The sequence below is a fragment of the Pundamilia nyererei genome, unplaced genomic scaffold (assembly GCF_000239375.1).
Source record: "Pundamilia nyererei isolate P.nyererei 1_Seehausen unplaced genomic scaffold, PunNye1.0 scaffold00027, whole genome shotgun sequence".
NCBI classification, from domain to species: Eukaryota; Metazoa; Chordata; class Actinopteri; order Cichliformes; family Cichlidae; genus Pundamilia; species Pundamilia nyererei.
Window position 1 is genome coordinate 4,882,905 of NW_005187428.1, and position 8,148 is coordinate 4,891,052.

Below are 8,148 nucleotides of genomic sequence, written 5' to 3' on the forward strand. Positions count from 1 at the left end.
TGTGTGTGTGTGTGTGTGTGTGTGTGTGTGTGTGTGTGTGTGTGTGTGTGTGTGTCGGGGGGGTGTGATGGGGCGAGACTGCGGTGGTGAAATCGCAGTAGTAGTGATAGTAGTTGATGTAGTAACACCAGCGGTTGGGGGAGGGGAGGGGTGTTCGTGCGTCACGATGTGGCGGGAAAAAGGGCTCTGGCAAAGGGTGACGCCTTCTGCTGAGTGCGAGTCTCAGGTTTCCTCAGAAAGCTGACTCGCCGTCTTTCTTAGGAATGGCCGGGTTTTTTTCCTCTTCTTCTTTTCTCAGAAAACTTATTGCGTTTTGTTTCTTCCTCAGGTGTTTTTTTGTTCGCTTTGCACTATTTTCCTGCGCATTTTGAGGATCACGGGAGACTGTTTCTCCACCACCCCGTCAACCGACCCATCCACTCAAGCAACTGAAACGCAGGAGAGAGAGAAGAGGACGGTGTTGGGGGGACAAAGAAGTCCGAACGGTCGGCTGTGGCTCGATGCGCCCCGGCGGAGCGCAATCCGAGCTCCTGACCAGGCTCAGGACTCTGAACGGTTTGGGGGTGGGGTGGGAGGGGGGGCAGGAGAAAAAGAAAGAGAGAGGAGATTTCTCCGAATGACTTCTATCCAGTACAAATGTAGCATTTCATTGTTGCTTTTGCATACAGCCACTCGACAGTGTTAAATGTTTTAACATCTGTGCAATTATAAAAAAAATTCTTTAAAAGAATCGTCTACACTGGCCAAAAGTGTACAGCTTTATAGAGACAATACCTTATAAATGTTTATTTCTGTTCTCGTTTGTGTATGCGTGCGTGTTTATTATTATTTGTTTTCCCTTTGTTCGGTAAAATGTATATTTTTTTAAGTCTATTCTAACTTATAATTTATTTATGTTCGTTCATATTTGATAAATGCCTTGTTGATTTAGCCAAAGGGCATATTTTGTAATTTTAATTTTATTATTTACATTTTTCTTTTGAAATTTTGTGGGGTTTTTTGGTTTGTTGTTCTTAACTTTCGCAATCATGTAGCTTCCTCATATTAGTCCCACACTTGAAAAAAATAGTTTTCTGTGTATTTCTGAGCCGGTTTCATTTTGTGTGTATTTTTTCTATACAAGTGACCTAATTATGTCTTGCGAATGACGTGAATAAAAATTTCTTTCTTCCACTTTAATTTTAAACACATTTGTTTGTGTGTTTTGTTACGAGAGTAACAAGAAAAGGGAAATTGAAACAGAGATAGGAGGCAGATGACGTCTTTGTGTGGTTGCCACAAAGCTGCCATCATCAGCGGCCGGGTTACTTGTGAAACTGCTTCGTGCTCCTCGATCACTCTGAGATTGGGTCACTCAGTTGCAAAGTTACACAAGAAACCCTGCGAAGAACACAAGAGCACACATGCTGTGGTGACAGACACGTCTACCTGATTTCACCTTCCCCCCGATGGAAGTGTGTCCTCTTCACGCAGACTCTTGCGGGAGGAAAACGCATTGAGTCGCAGCCGTATGCTGCTTGGCAGCTGCGGGATATAAGGCGAGGATTTAAAGGCCCTTTCGCTCCCTAAAAGAAGCAGCAGCTGCCTTTGGATCCCGCTTTGTCTGCCACGAAGACACCCCCACATCCACCCGCACTCGACAAGCCCCTCTAAAGACCCACTCTCTCTCTCTCACACACACACACACGCACACACGCACTGTTTACCACGGCGTAGATACACCGGGCGTGGAGGCCACCTGCCAGAGCTGGAAAAAGAAAACTACTAGTCTTTGTAATTGTCCTCGTCTATTGAAACAAACCATTCAGCAGGTCATACTTGCAAGTTTACCCTTAACTGAAAGAAGCCAAATGCTGTGTCTGTGTGAATGCGCTCCGGGCCCTTTGGGCTGTTTTCACAAGTAAATAAAGCCACATTTCATAATTTTCCACAAGTTTCTCCATTCGTTTGAGCAGCTTTGACTGCGTGACACGAGTGTTTCTGACAAAAAAAAAGGAGACTTTTGATGGCCAGAGTGACTTTGTCATTTCCATGCAGCCATAAGCTCTGACGGAGCTTGTTCTGATTTCCAACACAAAGCGCTCTCCGGCTCCATTCTTTCTTTTTTGTTGCCATATGGCAAATCCATGTAGACATAGCCAAGACCTATTCAGTCAGCCACAGAATGTCCTGCATCACGGAACAAAAGACACTTTGTCTGCCTGGTCTATTGATACGAATGGACGAAAAAATATTATAATTAATCTATGGCTATATCCAGCTAATTAACGCCCATATGCCCACGGGGAGCTGCGGGGGCCATTCAGCCGCAGTTTTAAATTCTCAATAGTTTACATGTTAAAGACAACAGCTGTTTATGTGTTACTTTAATGAAGTCCCAATGTTGGAGACTGGACACATTCTGGGGGCTCCAATACCCCACCGTGCTAAAAAGGCTCATCTTCCTTTATTTGTCTCTGCAGCTGTGTAACTATAAAAAATTTGTCGCAGTAAATAGAACTTAAATTCGTATTCGTCTTTTCAAACAGCTATTGAACTGGATCCATTATGGGAGAGGTCACGGGTTAAAGCCTGAAAATCAACTGGTAGACTTCCGTTTAAGCAGAATTAATTATTAAAGTGATAATTAGTTGTATTTGGAGTATATATATAGAAAATCAAAAATAATTTTATATAAATAATAACACATAAATAATAAGCTGTATTATATCACATTTCATTCATCAGCTACAAGGTCAACGCCTAAAACGGTGTTAGTGGATATTTTAAGGTTTGAGCTTCACAGAAATTGCTGTTTGGCAGTTATGACTTCATTCAATTGAGCCCAGATATGATGGACATAAAGGAAAGAGATGACAACCAACATACAGACCCCATTAACATGAATATCATTAAACAGCCAGCTGCTGATGGAGAGAATCAGCCTCAAGGGCCCTACACTCTCCCGTCTGACCTTTAACTCACATCAGATACATTTGCCTCAGTCACGAGCAAAACAGTGCGCATGTGCTTCATTAGGCCCCACAATACACGGATAAAAATGTAGCTTTCTTTTTACATTAGCTATGAGCTACGTGATTATGTGATATAGCAGACTTTCGATCATTACACCAAAATAAATAAATAAATAAAAATACCATAGCCATTTCTTGCGATGTTGTTATATGTTGAGCATTAAATTTATATTACGATTTATCATCATTTTCTCAAATCTTTAAAGAAATAAAAGTAGATCTTACTGTCATTTACCATATTACAATTACGATTCAAAAAACACTTCACCCCAACAAACGAAAAAGGAATACATTTTATTCGTCCTTTAATGTGACACTAGACAATGAAAATATGTAAGTTGGCAAAAATTTTTTATAAGTCTGACTCTTATTTGATGTTTTTTGATTAATTAAGATAAGTTAAGTTTTATAAAATTGAAGGATTGGTGGGCATACGGGTTAGATTCTCGCATTCGTGACTTTGTTATGAACTATATGTTATAAAATGCGTCGGTGTTTTGTTTAAAACGCCCTGCCCTATTGTTTTCTATCTATGTGCTTCTTTAGTAGGCCTATATCTTATTGGTTTCGAGCAATGTAGCAACCAAAAATATAATTCCAGAGAGCACATTTTCCACTCAAAACACACAATTAACGGGGCAGTCTACAAAGACTGCAATTAAATATAGAAAGGAGGAAAATCAGTCAGGGGGAATTAGCATTTTCCATGACCATCTGGCATCGGCGCAGGCGACAGGGAACAAAGGCAAGCTGGATGGAGAGGAGAGGCGAGTGTGCCATCGCATTGACCTGCAAATGAGGCTTTGTCACCGAGTTAAAGCTCCCTGACCCCCTTTACCCCCCTCCCGTACAAAACACTTTAAAAAAAAACCTATAGTGTGACGAATGGGGGCCTAAGTCCAGGCCTGTGTATGTTTAAGAGCTGCAGACCAAAACTGTCAAAAGAAGGAGTTACTGAGAAAGTGCAAACAGTGCAATATTGCAGGTCTGTTCGTCTCTTTATCATTAAAATCTGCGTGTATTTCAAAGAAAACACAAGTTCAAATTAGTAGTACAGCTGTGTTTATGTTCCCTGCTATAAAATAATTATAATTATTGAACAAACACGAGGCTTCTGGTTTATGTGTAGATAGAAATGCAAAAAGAAAAAAAAAGAGTGACTCTCGATAAGCTCTGATATATCTTTAGGCCTTGTCGATCTTTACTCATGAGTAATTCTTTAAGGAGTCTCTGCATGTTCTCCTGCGCATTGCTTGTATTTAACGATGATATATATATATATATATATATATATATGTGTGTGTGTGTGTGTGTGTGTGTGTGTGTGTGTGTGTGTGCGTGTTTTCCCGGAAGCTTGCACCCTGTTGTCTTCCGTGCGACCAATAGCAGGAGTGCTCTGTGCAGAACGTATCTGGGGGATGAATAAGACTTGGACAGCTAGCTGGGACACCTGTCCTCCTCCACTGAGTGCGGATGAGTGGAGTGGGTAGACACGCATGTGAAAGGTGATTGTATTGTTGTGTAGGGCAAATTGGCTGTTTGTGTGTATGTGTGTGCACTTTGTGTGTGGGGGTTAAAGCTAAAGTACGTCTTAAACACAATGCTCGCACAGTTAGAACAAGCAGTGGATCTTCGTGGACCGTTTAAGTCACAAAACATCACGCACACGGTGAGATGCAAACAGCCTGTTGGATTACATCAAAAATCAGAGGACTTTATCTAAGTTAAAAATTAATGTTGAGACAGTTTCACGGGTTTAAAGGAGAAAATTCACGTGAGCATTCTCACGATGATACCATTCAAAAAACAAATACCAAATAATATCAGGGCTGTAGTGTTATGTCATGCATATGGTGATGACACAACAGGGAATTTGCGTATAAGTACAACAAGAGAAAAATGTAAGTCATTTTCAATTTGGACTCTACCATATGCAGACATATCCGTGTTTCCCCCTTTCCTCCCTCCTGTCCCTGGTCTCCCCCCCCCTTTACATCCACTCAGTATTCATGCCTGTAGATAACAAAGAGCACGGCTCAATCCACGCAGGAGGCGGTGTGACAGGGAACTCGTGGCAGCTTTTCAAATATCTTCTTTCTGTGTCTCGTTCTCTTTTCTCTCTCTCTCTCTCTCTCTCCTTTTTGCATCACGACTTTGGTCTCCGGTGGAGGAGGCGGAGGGAGGTGAGGGTAGAGGATGGGGTGGGAGTGGGGTGTGACTCGGGCTGGCACCTCAATCTCTAATTCACTTTCCTCTCCGCACGCATCAAGGGGATCGGATTTAATGCTGCGCAGAAAAATAAAGGCTCCTCCTTCGCAATGTTTCACAACAAGAAAGAGGGAGTGGCTCGCATAGGTTTTGGACTAGAGTCTGGAGACATGTGCAGCACAGTATATAGATGATATCAATTTGATAAATATATGATTTTTGTAGCTAATCCCAATTTAGGAATTTTGTAGCTCAAGGCCAGTTTTAAGTGTGTACAGGATGTACAAGTTCGGCACAATTCAAGTAACCAAAAAAACTCCTAATCACTATAATAAAGTTTAATATGTGATTTTTATCATAAATGTTAGTTTTTTAAAAATCTTGTCAAATTGAATATTTTCTTCTTTCCTTCCTTCTTTTTTTGTAGGCTTGACAAAAAAGTCTTAATTTTGGTATATTTATATAAACGTCCCATATGATGCTTCTCTGACTAGAGCCCACTGTGGGTTGTAATTTTAAAGGTAAACATTATACAAGACAAAAATAGTGTAAAAGGTATAAGGTCTAAGTTAAAGCCTCTCTATTTCAATAAAAGGTGGCTTGTTTTTCCCCTGAAAAGGTGAAAAGGTCCACCACGTCTGGCACAACAACAAACCGTCTTCATTCCACCACTGAAAGGCTCAAAATTAGTCACCGTGTTTCTCACCGCATGCCTGTCTCAACCTAAATAAAAGCCAAATCTCTATTTGTCTTGAGTTTGTCTTCAGGCGCTTATGTTAGGTGCACAGATCAGGCCTCTATATAACATGTGTCTTAAAGACTTGGAGAAAACAGCAGCTGGATTTGCCCAGCAGGAAAAGCAAGTGTAACTAATAACATTAACAATGGCACAGTACCATTAAAGTGTCCCTGTCAGCCATAAGAATGACTGAGGCACCTCAGTACAATACCAGGATTCTTGTACTGGCTGAAAAATTAGAATGGAGGCATAACTGATGTTGTTAGCTACACCAATGTCATATTACTCCTGCGTATTTGTACTGTTGCTTCTAATTTCTAAAGTAAATAACAAACAATTGACACTTGTGTTTTATGTTTGCCTACTACACTGTGTTATCATTTTCCCCGATTGCTTAATTCCTTTAATAATAATTAATTCAGTACTGTTATTATCAATAGTACGCAGCTACAATCTGCTAGGTTGTGCTAAAACTTAGATCATGGACGTGTGATGTGGTTTCCATTATTTGTGTGGCCAAGAACAGTGTTAAAGCTGAGCTTGGCCACCATAACCAACACTGCAGTAATGATTAATCACTTTTGGCCTCAGTTCAAGTTCAGGGCTGTCAAAACATTAGTTACAGTGACAATAAATGAGAAACTTTCCATGACACAAAATGTATCTTGTCATCCACAGTCAAAGTTTTAGCATAGCATAAGAGATTGTTACAGTTAAGTCAGGAATACTAAAGTCTATTAACAATGTTAAGCAGCGACCTCTTACTTACTAAATCCATCCATTTCCTTAATGGGGGCAGCAGACTACAGCCCCCCCACATACACACAACACGGTGGGGGTGGGGGGTGGTGTCGGGGGCTGTAGTCTATCTCAGCTGTCATAGGGTGAAAGGCAGGGTGCACCCTGGATAAGTCGCCAGTTTATCACAGGGCTAACACAGAGGGAGCCACACAAACGCACACCCTTACATCTACATCTAAGCCCAATTTAGAATCACCAATTATCCTGACAAGCATGCAGAAAGATCGCACACAGGACCAGAACCGTCTTGCTGTGAGGCAACAGTGCAAAACATTGTACCGCTGTGCCCCCCGACACTCAGAATGAACAGTCTGATGCAACTTGCTGCCTCAAGTTTTCTCAAGCCTTAAGTAAAGCTCACCTAAACTTGACAGTGTACGTTGTACATATTTGCAGCATTCCACAACTTAAAAAATGTCTAGTCGAGTGCTATGTGGTGACCTCTCAACCTTTTGTGAAAACTATTGTTTGTTTCTTTTGCTTTTTTTAATCAACACAATATGATTAAATGTCATTTTAAAAATAATTAAATAAAGCAAAGGGCAACATGGCTGTGGTTAACTGCACAAAGCATCAGTCTCTGTGGAACCATGACAGATTACCATGAACATATGGCATATGTTGCATTCCCACACAGGACACACACCAGTGATGCTGTGTGAGTATCAAGTGCCTCTACAACATGAATGACACATGGGAATGTTTGGAGTACTTACTTGTTATCTGGCAGTAGCTTCATTAGACATCAAGCAGCAACCTGTTGAACCTGGACTGTGTGGTATCCTCGAATCAAAATAGCATTACCATCAATCAGTTGGCAGGTAGATAGTATATCTTTATTATCTACCTTACTGTCAGTCATCCTAACAAAAAGCAAACATACATACATACCCGAGGTGGGACTCATCAGAAACCCCATGATACGATTTTATCACAATGCATCACTCAGCACCGTCACTAAAACCTGTCATAAATGTACAAATGCTGGCATAAGACTGCTATCAGCGGCTCTGTGATTGAATGGGATCAAGTTGGCACTTACATGCAATCGCTTTCTGATAATCCAGCAGGTAAGTGTAACAAATAGTCAGAAATCACATGCGTTGCTGTCTACATAAATTGACAATGAATTACTCCATTTGTGTGCAGCAACATTTCTGTTCTACAGTAATTTAACCAAAATACAACCAGGTGACAGGCAGTTAAACCGAGTCCCCTCAGGTTGCACATGTTAACTCTTTCAGACGGAAAAATGCCAGAAATCTGTTTGCATTTATCAATTATAAAGTAGACAGCAGTTAGTTTTAAACCTTAAAAAATCTGTCCGAGAGTGATTGCAGTCAGTCTGAGTCAGACTGCAACTGTTTGGAGAAAGGTTGCCTCCTC

General features: G+C 41.0%; 1 protein-coding gene across 1 annotated transcript in view; it reads left to right on the top strand.

Annotated features, from left to right (window-relative positions):
• Positions 1 to 443, top strand: part of LOC102213633 (cyclin-dependent kinase inhibitor 1C-like) — an 8,989-nt gene extending 8,546 nt beyond the window's left edge. Inside the window, exon 4 of the mRNA XM_005728226.2 lies at positions 329 to 443. The gene's annotated coding sequence lies outside the window, so the exon portion shown is untranslated. The remainder of the gene's footprint in view (positions 1 to 328) is intronic.
• Positions 444 to 8,148: the final 7,705 nt, after the last annotated feature.